General features: G+C 35.1%; 1 long non-coding RNA gene across 1 annotated transcript in view; it reads right to left on the bottom strand.

Annotated features, from left to right (window-relative positions):
• The window catches only part of LOC147842515 (uncharacterized), a 199899-nt gene that overhangs the window by 105872 nt on the left and 80088 nt on the right, over positions 1 to 13939 (bottom strand). The window lies entirely within an intron of this gene.

The raw sequence follows: 13939 nt of genomic DNA, 5'->3' as shown, positions 1-13939 counted from the left end.
CCTTGATGTTATTGTGTGGCTTGAATAAAACTTTTCATGACTTGCATGCATATTTAAAGGGATAGTTCATGGAAATGAAAATTCTGTCATCATTTGCTCATCCTCCGCTCTGCTTGCGTTTTTTTCTTCCGTTGAACACAAAAGAAGATACTTTGAAGAATGTTGGAAATGTTACATTCATCCATTTTCTTTTCGGCTTACTTTTATTAATCAGGGGTCACCACAGTGGAATGAACCACCAATTTATCCAGCATATGTTTTAAACAGTGGATGCCCTTCCATTGCAATCACTGGGAAACACCCATACACTCTAACCCACACACATACACCTCGGAAAATTTAGCCTACCTAATTCACCTATAGCACATGTGTTTGGGGAACATGCAAACTCCATACAGAAAAGCCAACTGACCCAGCTGAGGCTCGAACCAGCGACCTTCTTGCTGTGAGGCGACAGCACTAATGGGTAGTTTCATTGTGTTTTTAATTTTTGCTCTTAATGGCGTCAGTTGAAGCATTCTTCAAAATATCTTAATTGGTGTTAAAGAGAAAACAAGAAGCACTTGATGGCATGTTTCTATATTGAGGGATCTGTTCCTTAAAAAATAAATTGTTTAAAGCCACAATTTGACTCTTTCCAGAATTTCAGGTTCATTTCAAGCATTTTCCATTCATTCATTTTCCATTCACACTCATTATACTCACAGGCTGCATTTATTTGATCTAAAACACACAAAAAACTGAAATATTATTAGAATTTAGATTGCAGTTTTGCATTTTAATATCATTATATTAATATTAATGTTGCATATCAGTATAATAATATACATCTGTAATATTTGTTACACAAAGCTTATTTTTTAGTCTTCCGTGGCAAGTTTTGTCATATTTAAAATATAATTTATTTATTATTTATTTATTTATTTATTTACTATGCAAAGTACAGTATATGCAACAAAATCTCACTGCAATACGTAACTTTTTGACTTAGTGGCTAATTCGTATGAATTCGTACGATCTAATTGGTACAATTTTTTACGATTTGCTCATCACCCAATGACAGTTGGGGTTAGGGGTGGGGTTGGGTGCCACGCCTCCTTTTTAAAATCGTACTTTTTAGCAACACTAAACTCGTACGAATTAGCCACTAAACTGACAAAACGTAAAACACTTACGTTTCCTCGTGAGATCAGGCTGGTATATGAGTTATTCAACCAATTGCAGACAGTGATAGCAGCTCTGTGCAGCAGCGTTTGTGAATTTAAAGTGCTAAACAAACATTTGGGCACAAAAAAAAAAAAAAAAACTCCATCACTTACAAAGATAAAAACACTGTCATCATTCCCTTACCCTTAGTTGTTTCCAAACTTCTCCTGTGTAAACTCTGCAAAAGTTTTGCAGAATGCTTCATGCTTGTTTTATTTCCTTATAATAAAAGCACGTCTAGCTGTCAGGCTTCAGAAATACTCTTTACCGTTCACATGCTACAGTCTAAGTCTTCTGAAGAAGTTCTGTGAGAAAAACACTGACATTATTACTCAAAATTATGAAGGGTGCTGTTTGTCATCAATGCTGGATTTCACATGCTCAGGTATCAAGTATAGTGAGAGCTATGACTTTATATGACCTCCTATATGGCTTGAGTGTCCACATACGTGAACAGCACATTTGAACTCTTAAGTGGCTATTTAAAATACTTTGAATATTTTATATTTTGTTACAAACAGTTTCATCCTGCAACTGTTTTGCAGCATATGAAATGTCCCGAACCCTATTTTTAACTATCCAAAATGGGGAAAAAATTGTTTTTAACTCTCTGATAGTCAAATTTCTATGCTATATATGCATTAAAAACATTTAGGAAAAAGTGTTTTATATAAATACGGACCACAAGTCCACATATGTGAACATTTTTTTTTCTCTAAAAGTACATCATATATACACATAAGTATAATTTTGACCTTCATTTGTCTTCAGAACGGCCTTATTATTTGTATTTATGTGTTTGTATTATGTATTGAGGTTAATGCCATTTAGGGGATTGAAGGGAAAAGTATTATCATGATACTTGCCTACTATTGGTATGCCAGACTCAAAGACGGGGTCAGTTTACCTGGCTAGCAAGGGTGCTGTGGCAAAACCGTAAACAATTCTCTTTGTGTTGGATACTCTTATATACTGTGTATTTAGTTAAAGCCAGAAATATTAACCCCCTGTTTATTTTTTCCCCAATTTCTTTTTAAAGTTAAAGCAGATTTTTTTTCAACACATTTCTAAACATTATAGTTTTAATAACTCATTTCTAATAACGTATTTATTTTATCTTTGCCATGATGACAGTAAATAATATTTGACTATATATTTTTAAGACATTTTTATACAGCTTAAAATGACATTTAAAGGCTTAACTAGGTTAATTAGGTTAACTAGGCAGGTTAGGGTAATTAGGCAAGTTATTGTATAATGATGGTTTATTCTGTAGACTATCGCAAAAAAAAAAAAAAAAAAAAAAAAAAAAAAATATATATATATATATATATATATATATATATATATATATATATATATATATATATATATATATAGCTTAAAGAGGCTAATAATTTTGTCCTTAAAATGGTGTTTAAAAAATTAAAACTTTATTCTAGCCCAAATAAAACAAATAAGACTTCCACTAGAAGAAAAAATATTATCAGACGAACTGTAAACTTTTTTTGGCTCTGTTAAACAATTTAGGAAATATTTAAAAAAGAAAAAAAGTTCTATATATATACATATATATATATATATATATATATATATATATATATATATATATATATATATATATATATACAGTATACACACACACACACACACACACACACACACACCCTTTTTTGTGTTATTTATTTTTCCTGTCTATGTTTATGCACAAGTTAGAGCTGTGTAAAGTGTAAAGCTGTGAAAGTGTGGCTTACTTATTTTAGGAATGAACTTTTTTTTAACCTTTTTGGATTAAAATGCTTTTTTGAATATGCTTTCATTATCCAAAATAATCTTAATCATTGTTTAATACTTAATCAAAACACCCTGTTTTGGGTTTTACACTAATATGTATTAATCTTATTGCTTTGGTCTATTCATTTTTAATGTTTATTACAATCTCGTTTCCTCTTATTTCTCTCATGCATTTGTATTTTATTCATAATTCCCTTATTGTTCAAAAATGAACTATAGTTTGTAGAGCTTGTATTCTTTTTTAATTGTACTGCATATCTTTTGCTGTTATAAAAATAATGAAAATGATGATTACGCCATGTGTTTGGTCATCATGACTGAACACATGGCCAACTTTGAGCCCCGAAGTGTTTGGCTGTCCGGCTTGACTGCCTCTGAATGCATAATTTGAATCAGTGAGTTGTTTTCAGAAGACTCCCTCCGATCACATCATTTGAATCAGTCAATTGTTTACTGTAGACTCACTCTGAACAGATCTTTCGAAGCGGTAAATCTTTTACCAGAGATTCACTCTAAATGGATCATTTGATCCAGTGAGTTATTTACAGTAGGCTTACTCTGGACGAATTATTTGAATCAGTAAATCATTTACCAGAGACTTACTCTGAACAAATCATATGAATCAGTAAATAATTTACTGGCGACTCACTCTGAATGGATCATTTGAATCAGTGAATCATTTAGTGGAGTGTGACTACCAAATAGACGCCAAACAGATCATTTAAACCAGTGAGTTGTATACTGGAGCCTCACTCTGAATGGATCATTCGAATATGTGAATCATTTACTTTGGTAGGACTCACTCTGAACAGATCATTTAAATCAGTGAGTTGTATACTAGAGGCTCATTCTGAATGGATTATTCGAGTCAGTGAATCATTTACTTTAGTAGGACTCACTCTGAACAGATCATTTGAATCAGTTGGTTGTATACTGAAGGCTGACTCTGAATGGATCATTCGAATCAGTGAATCATTTACTGGAGTGAGACTCACACCAAACATATCATTTAAATCAGTGAGTTGTATACTGGAGGCTCATTCTGAACGGATTATTCGAGTCAGCGAATCATTTACTTCAGTAGGACTCACTCTGAACAGATCATTTGAATCAGTGAGTTGTATACTGGAGGCTCACTCTGAATTGATCATTCGAATCAGAGAATCATTTGCTTTATTAGGACTCAGAACAGATCATTTGAATCAGTGAGTTGTATACTGGACGCTAACTCTGAATGGATCATTTGAATCTGTGAATCATTTACTTTAGTAGGACTCACTCTGAACAGATCGTTTGAGTCAATGAGATGTACTGGAAGCTCACTCTGAATGGATCATTCGAATCTGTGAATCATTTACTTTAGTAGGACTCACTCTGAATGGATCATTAGAATCAATGAATCATTTACTGAAGTGAGAAGATCATTAGAATCAGTAAGTTGTTGACTCATTTACAGATGCAAGTCCAATGTGTGTGCACTATCTCTTTAAGTATAGTATTGAAGTAAACCAAACCACACAGAAGCATGAAGCATGTTTCTTCCAGCTCATCTTATTATCGTTCTGCACTTGATGCATGCGGTGGTTCTCCATCGGCCGCGTCTGACCTCAATGCAGCTCCATGGATCAGCACCGCCCTAATAGCAGAGGCAGCGGCGCGTGGCCTTTAAAAGCGTGCGCGGAATAAAGTTCAGGTGTCAGAAGTTCAACTGATTTATAATGGCGAGGCGCGTCTTGATTAAGTGCTGATGTCACCCGATTCCTCAGCGCTCATTTGCCGAATCAAGCCGTGCAGATCCAACAAACAAGACGAATGGCCGAGCGAGTCGCCGTAACCTTTGTGTTCTCCCGTTCAGGCTTCATCCAATCATGTGCCACAGAAGTGCAGCGCACTCCATTTGCTTTATTTATGGCTTTGCTCCTCGTCTAATGTGCGGGAACTTTAGGCGGGAAGCAAAAAACAAACGAGTTGGGTGTTTTCATGCACGTGTGTGTTTTTCGCTCCACAGACCTGTCATGTTCTGTGTGTGTGTGTGTGTGTGTGGGGTATTTGTGCTTTAATTTGCCATATATGAACATTCTTAAGGAAGCTTTATTGAATGAGTGATTATGTAAAGTCTTATTTTCTGAGCAACTATGCTAAAAAATATCTGTTAATTAACAGATTTAAGTTTATTTAGGGTTGTGAATTGCATTATGGGATGTTGATCTCTGCTCTGTCTACTATCCCTACAAAAATTGATTAACTTATTATTATTTTTTTTACAAATTTAAGTGGATTGAACATAAAACAATTAAGTTGTGCTGCAAAGGGCTCAAGAATTGTGTTGATTCAGCTCATTTCAAATTAGTAGCTTAAATAAATTATTTTCACTGTAAAAATATCTGTTAATGAACAGTTCATTTTGTCATTTACAAGTGTTTTCAGTTTATTTACGGTTGTGAAGTGCATTATGGGATGTTGATCTCTGCTCTGTCTACTATTGATGTTAAAAATTCAACTCCACAGTTTACCAAAGTGATTTTTTTTTGACAATTTAGTAGTTTGAAATAATATAATTTGTAATAAATAATATATATAGAGAGAGCAATAAGTCTGTAAAATAAGATAAAATCTGCCGGCAGGTTATTATAAGGTGTTTGTAGCATAATATACAACACCAACCCAGACAATATATCACTTTAAACTATTAAAAATATTCATAAAAGTCACTTTTTCAAGGTTAAAAGATTGATCAAGGTCTCATAAAGCAATTCAAAAACATAAATAAACAGGGAAAAATAGAGCATGAACCACAAAATATGGAAAACTGCAAATTTATGGGTATTTTTATTAGCAAAATAATTATACAATTACCAAACCACTAAAATAAGGCTTTTAGCATAATGCACTATTCATTAACTGCTTATTAATAGTAAGGTAGTAGTTGGGTTTATATTGTGTAGCATTTAGGATGAATAAGATTATGGTTTATACTAGGAAATTATTTTCTGTCAACAGTTATTTTGCTTCTTGGGGATTTGTATTTTGATTTAAGAAAGTTTTGATTATAGAAAAGCACAAATAATTCTAAGATTAGGTAAGATTATTATAAGATCTATAAGATGAAGTAAATACACATAAAAACAAAACAAATTACAATATATACACTCTGTCAAAAATACTGCCTGCCACACAATTCCATCATGTTGTCCCGACAAAAAGTGATAAACTTATTATTTTTTACAAATTTAAGTGGATTAAACATAAAACAATTAAGTTGTGCCACAAAGGGCTCAAGAACTGTGTTGATTCAACTCATTTCAAATTAGTAGCTTAAATAAATTATTTTCACTGTAAAAATATCTGTTAATGAACAGTTCATTTTGTCATTTACAAGTGTTTTCAGTTTATTTACGGTGTGCATTATGGGATGTTGATCTTTGCTCTGTCTATTGATGTTAAAAATTCAACTCTACAGTTTAACAAAGTGACTTTTGTTTACATTTTAGTCGTTTGAAATAATATAATGTGTAATAAATAACATATAGAGAAATAAGTCTGCGGGCAAAGCAGTGAAGCAGTAATTAGTGCTGTTACCTCACAGTAAAAAGGTCGCTGGGTTGACCCTAGGCTCAGTTGGCGTTTCTGTGTGGAGTTTGCATGTTCTCCCTGCGTTCGCGTGGGTTTCCTCCGGGTGCTCCGGTTTCCCCCACAGTCTAAAGACATGCGGTACAGGTGAATTGGGTAATCTAAATTGTCCGTAGTGTATGAGTGTGTGTGAATAGGTGTTTGTGAATGTTTCCCAGAGATGGGTTGTGGCTGGAAGGGCATCCGCTGTGTGGAAACGTGCTAGATAAGTTGGCGGTTCATTCCGCGGTGGCAAACCCAGTTTGATGAAGGGACTAAGCTGACAAGAAAATGAATGAAATAAGTCTGCAAAATGACAGAAAATGTTCACAAGGTTTTTGTAGTGTAATACAACACCAACCCAGACAATATACCACTTTAAACTATTAAAAATGCTCATAGAAGTCACTTTTTTTACAACCTTTCAAGGTTCAAAGTTGTTGGAAGGAAGATCAAGTTCCCATAATGCAACTCAAAAACATAAATAAATGGGGGGAAAATAAAAACATGAATCACAAAGTTTGGAAAACTGATAATTTACTGATATTTTTAAATTACAGTGTAAAAAAACAAAGGAAATCATTTTTGTAGATTGTATAGTGATTATATGCATTAAATAATTGCTGTTTGTGAAAAGTTATTTTTTACTTAGAAATATTATTTAATTTCATTCTTTTAACAAGCTTGCCGCTTATCATGTGAGAGGTGTTTTGGCCAAAAAGCAGGATTGCAAAGGTTACTTGGTTTCATTGTCATACACCCAGCGCAAGACTTTTTGGCTCGATTTGTTGCTATTTTTAGACCAGCACAACTCTAATTTGCAGGTTTTGCACCATGTTTTTTTAAACAGCAAATCCATTTGCACAGTGGCGTAGCGCAAAATGCGGAGGCCCCCCTGCAGGGATCAATGACGGGGCCCCCAGTTGAAGCCGGGGTGGGGGGGTTTGGGGGGGAGAGGGAGGGGGAATCTCTGTTATGAATAAGTCCTTCACTAGCCGACAATAATAAAAGTTTCTGGCACCGCAGTGTCTCGTTGTCATATTTCTTTTGCATTGTTTGCTGATTTTATTCAACAAAACTAGCATAAGCCGAGTGCTTAGTGCAAATTGGAGCTACTTTGCCTTATGATGAATGCAGTAAGTGACTGTATTATCATCAATAACGCTACTGTTTAGCACTAATTTCAGAACATACAAAAACGTAAAAAACTTAATATTACCTATGAAATGTTCTGCCTTTGTGCTTTGTTTTCTTTGTTTGCTCATTATTACACTCGTAGACAGCGCTAAAGTACGGCATCTTCACGTAATAACACTGTCTTGACTAGTGCGGTTGAATGACACTTGTCCTGGGAGCACTGTACAAATATGGCGGCGCTATTGACGCATTAGGGTCCCTATGCGATATCTAGTGTATATATCTATGTCACAAATTGAGGAGCGGGGAAAGGAGGCGGGGTGGAGCGACAACGCGGGGAATCCTTCACAAACTGAGGAGCGATCACAAACCGAAAGCGGTGTGAGTGTCATAGTAGCCTGAAGTCATTCATTTTTTTACGAGAACCGGCGGCGTAAACAGTGGTGCGTCTTTATTGGCTATGACGCGGTTCGGCGGCAAGCAATCAGAATGAAGTAGTCCACCGCTTGAGAGGAGTTCAGAGAACACAGACCTGTGAACTTTGGTTCCGACCACAGTTGTTCCCAAGAGTTTGATTATTGCGGTTCCTGGATTTTCAATCATTGAAAATCACGACGATGTGGGGCCCCCTAATCACGCGGGGCCCCCCCGCGGTGCGTGCCCTGCGGGCTTTGTGGAGTCATAGGTGTGCTGGTGTAAGGAGGTGTGTTAAGGTGCATTATTGGTGCTTTGCTGTTTTGAGGAACTGAAATAGACCGCGCAGCGCATGTTAGTTATGCGCCTATCCAGGTTCAAATGCTTAATACACACAGGATGTTCAGCAATACACAAATATCTTTACATATGAAAAAATAAATAAAGGATTAAAATGTTACAAAGATTCTTATTTTCTACATAAATATAAACACCACTGCCTCCATGCCTTCTTCACTTCGGGGGGCTTTTTTCCGTTTATTTATGACAATCTGCATTAGTATAATGTTATTATTATTATTATTAGCAGTACATTTATCATATGCATATTTATATTCATTAATTTATTTTCATGTCAGCTTAGTTCCTTTTTTTAGTCCAGGGTCGCAAACTCCACACAGAAACACCAACTGAGCCGAGGATCGAACCAGTGACCTTCTTGCTGTGAGGCGACGGCACTATCTACTGCGCCACTGCGTCGCCTGCATATTTAGATTTATTTTAATAAAAACTAGTTTAGATTTGTCCACCTGTGGGGTTTTGGAGACGTCTGCATCACCATATAGGTCATAAGATCAGGATGTGTGTTTAGATATAACTCAGTTTTTAGATTACACTTCGGTATTATTGTTCATTTGCTGGAAATTAGAACTGAATTTAGAAATAGTTTTGAAACAAATCTTTGCGCTTAAACTAAATTAAATATGTAGGCTAATGGATGTCTTCAGTGGAGTGAGTTTCCACCGTTTCCTTTTCCATTAAGGTAAAAGTAAAGAGAAAGTAAAGAGGCTGAATGGAGGAGGCTCGTTCTTTATCCTCGCGCTGCATATGCTCTGTTTAACTGTTTTCTCGCAAGTGAAGCGTTCAGTTTTTCCACTTATAAAGTCCGCCATGTAAATAGCAAATGCACCATGGTTGGATGCAACTGACTCTTAAAGGGAATGTGAGATGAGACTCTGATTGGTTTATTGCACATTATGATCAAAACACACCCAGGTGGATATGGACACCCCCTTAAGGCTTTTGCCCCATGCGCTTTGCGCTCATTAAAATAGAGCCCTTTATCTTATTTCCACTTTTTTCCTAAATGTTCTCAAACTTCTCACTCTTGCACACCTACCTCTACGTCAGCTTTATTTTGACATGCTCGTCCATCAATTAAAATTTCTTCATTTAACTAAATCTTCATTCTGAATTTGAGTTTGCCATGTCAGCTATCTGTGTTTTGCCTCTCTCTGCTTCACTGTCTTATGGACACCAATCTCACTTTCCCGAATGCTGGCGTTCAATCTGCCCAGTTGGTGGAATGAACTCCCTAACTGCATCAGAACGGCAGAGTCACTCGCTGTTTTCAAAAAATGACTAAAAACTCAACTATTTAGTCTCCACTTCACTTTCTAATCTGCAATTGCCTCTCTGTATATACCACTAACTGTACTCGGAAAAAAAAAAAAAAAAGAATATATTTATATATATATATATATATATATATATATATATATATATATATATATATATGCTTTCTTGTCCTCATTTGTAAGTCGCTTTGGATAAAAGCGCCTGCTAAATGACTAAATGTAATGTATATATATATATATATATATATATATATATATATATATATATATATATATATATATATATATGTATATATGTATATACATATATATATATATAAAAATATCTATCAATTAACAGTTTTTGTTTTTTATGAGGCAGCATGGTTGCTTAGTGGTTAGCACTGTCGCCTCACAGCAATAGGGTTGCTGTTTTGAGTCCTGGCTGGGCCAGTTCTGTGTGGAGTTTGCATGTTCTCCCCATGTTTGAGTGGGTTTCCTCCAAGTGCTCCGGTTTCCCCCACAGTACAAACACATGCTCTATAGGGGAGTTGAATAAACTAAATTGGCTGTAGTGTATGAGTGTGTGTGTATGGGTGTTTCCCAGTACTGGGTTGTGGCTGGAAGGGCATCCGCTGCGTAAAACATATGTAGGAATAGTTGGAGGTTCATTCCACTGTGGTGATCTCTGAAATAGAGACTAAGCAAAAGGAAATTGAATGAGTGAATGTTTCTTGAACTAAAGCGTCCCTTTATTAATCTGGGCTTGCCACTGCTGAATGAACCACCAACCTATGCAGCATATGTTTTACGCAGTGGATGTACTTCCAGCTACAACCCATTGCTGGGAAACATTCATACACTCCCATTCACACACACACACACACACACACACACACACACACACACACACACACTACGGACAATTTAGTTTACCCAATTGACCTATACCTTGTGTTTGGACAGTGGGGGAAACCGGAGCACCCGAAGGAAACCCACTCAAACATGGGGAGAACATGCAAACTCCTCACAAAAATGTCAACTGACCCTGCCGAGGCTCGAACCAGCAACCTTCTTGCTGTAATGCGACAGCGCTACCTACTGTGCCACCGTGCTGCCCGTTTTGTTAACATTTTACATTGAAATTGATTTTGAGAGCTTATTTTTAGCCATGAATTCTTAAACATTCCCTCTTTTAATATCAGTCTTTAAAAGCTGTCAACAGCATGTAAAAATGGTATTATGAATTTAATTATATATGAACACTTTTATGTTAAAAATTAAGTGAGCAAAATAGTCTTGTTTTTAATTTTCACATAAGATTATTTAACTTACCCCATTGGCAGATTATTTAGCTTGCTTTCAGGAAAAACCCACGAGATTTTGGCAAATTATTTCTTAACATAAGATAAAATGTTTTATGTGTCTAGACAATGCTTCTTGATTTAATCATTTTTAGATATTTGGACTAGAAACAAGACAAAAAATCCAAGCAAGAAAAGCATTTATTATTATATCAATATATATATATATATATATATATATATATATATATATATATATATATATATATATATATATATATATATATATATATATATATAATTATAATATATATATAATATTAACTGCAATTAAAAGTGTAATCTGTTAAAAATCTCTACTACACGTATGGATTAGGGTGGTTAAACACATTGCACTTAATTTACACTTAAGTGTGCTTTTAATCATTTAACAATTAATGTTTTAATAATTGCTTGTCAATACGGTCACACTTTATTTTGATGGTCCGTTTGTTGAATTTAAGTTACATTGCAACTAATTTTTATTAGATTATAAGTAGACTTTTTGGTTGGGGCTGGGGTTAGGGTTAGTGTAAGATGAAATGTACTTGCAAAGTTTCTTATGGTCAGTTAAATGTCTGTTGAATGAGCTGGATCAGCAGATTAAGCAGTCTACTAATACTCAAATGGACCATCAAAAAAAGTGTTACCGTCAATACATTTAGCTGTGTACTTTAGCAATAAATAATACAGTACAAAGACACCAAAGACACTAGTAATTATGTAAATAAGTAACTACGAAAATACAAATAATGTGCTAAAATACTACTTAAGTTGTTTAAAAAAACTCACAAGGGTATCCAATGTAAATTTAACCTTTGATCAAATTGTAATTCATCACAAATAGAAAGCACTTAAGAGGTGAACATATTTGTGCAATACGTACACTTTATAAAAGTACAATAAAGTGCACTTTTTGTTTACAGGGGTATATGTATATCTATGTATATGTAGTTGAAGTCAGAATTTTTAGCCCCCTTTTAATTTTTATTTTCTTTTTTAAATATTTCCCAAATTATGTTTAACAGAGCAATGACATTTTTACAGTATGTCTGATAATATTTTTTCTTCTGGAGAAAGTCTTATTTGTTTTATTTCGACTAGAATAAAAGTAGTTAACAATTTTTTAAAAAACATTTTTGGGACAAAATTATTTACCCCTTTAAGCTAATTTTTTTTTTTTCCAATAGTCTACAAAACAAACTATCTTCATACAATAACTTGCCTAATTACCCTAACCTGCCTAGGTAACCTTATTAACCTAGTTAAGCCTTTAAATGTCACTTTAAGCTGTATAGAAGTATCTTGATAAATATCAAGTAAAATATTATTTACTGTCATCATGACAAAGATAAAATAAATCTGTTGTTAGAAATAAGTTTTTAAAACTATTATGATTAGAAATGTGCTGAAACAATCTTCCCTCCATTAAACAGAAATTGGGGAAAAAAATAAACAGGGGCGACTTCAAATGTATATATATACATACATACATTTATATATATATACAGTTAAAGTCAGAATTATTAGCGCTTCTGAATTATTACCCCCTTTATATTTTTAATATACTCAGAATTTTGACTGTAACTACATCTGCATTTGTATGCATCTGAACTCTTTACATATATTAAATTAAAAACATCTTCCAGTAAAATAAATCAGAAAGTAGCTGTAGAGTGAACTTTAGCACTCCCGTTGGCTCCCATTGTCCTGTCTGGAGATGGGAATGACTAATTGGTGATAATTGTTGGTAATTCCCCGTGCGTGCGTCTCCTTCAGGCCATTCCTGTGTGGTCAAGAAGGAGATTTCTGTTATTGATGTGACAACGCAAAATTGAAAACCTTTGGCGGCGCGTCAGCCCCTAATTAATCGCTCTAATTTCATCTCACCACGGCTCTTCAGCCATCAAATGAATGCGATTACGGCGGCGAGAGCCATTTTGTTGCTCAAGCACGGGAGGTTACTCATGCTAATTAGCGGCTAGCCCGGAGAAGACAAGGGCCTGAGGGTCGGCCAGAAGAGTCCTAAATAGAGCTAAACGGTCACATAATGACCTCAGGAACACGTAGCCATGCTCGTTCTCATTTTCATAATGTATTACACTCAAGTCCACTTGGACACAATGGGGCAAGAGGCGATTAGCGAGCGCTGGCCTCCGCCTGCGGGACTGTGCTAACTGATACTTAGCTTCCGTCTTAATGAATTTTACCTTAATAAACTGCTCGTCCTGTGAAAATGGCTTTCAAATTTCATCACCTATGTGGAGGATTTTACAGTTTTTTTACAATGGCTATGACAGTTTTTTCAAAACATTTAACAAGTTTGCTAAACTCTTAATGCAGCAACACACCTAAAACCCACAATTGGCAAAACAGTTAATTTCATGCTCAAAATCACACATTGTAAACTAAACCTCAAATTTAATGTTCACAACACAATAATAAACTAACACAATACACTGGGCTCTATTTTGACGGTCCATGCGCAGAGCGCAAAACGCAGGGCGCAAACACTTTCAGGGCATGTCAGGACGCATTTTTGCTAATTTACGGACGGGAAAATGCGCTTTTCGCCAAGGCGCATGGGCTAAAAGGGTTGAGTTTATTTTCTTAATGAGTTATAGGTGTGTTTTGAGAATAAACCAATTAGAGTCTCGTCTCCCATTCCCTTTAAGAGTCAGCTGCGTCACGCCAAGAGCGCATTTGCTATTTACAGGACGCAAAGTAAGTCTAAGTGGAAAAAATTAGCATTTCACAAGCAAACAGTTAACAGTTACAGTTTTTTAACAGAAAACTGTTAAACAGAGCATCTACTGCGTG

The sequence above is a fragment of the Danio rerio genome, chromosome 8 (genome assembly GCF_052040795.2).
Source record: "Danio rerio strain M-AB ecotype USA chromosome 8, GRCz13ab, whole genome shotgun sequence".
Lineage (NCBI taxonomy): Eukaryota > Metazoa > Chordata > Actinopteri > Cypriniformes > Danionidae > Danio > Danio rerio.
This window is presented reverse-complemented; position numbering and strand designations above follow the sequence as displayed.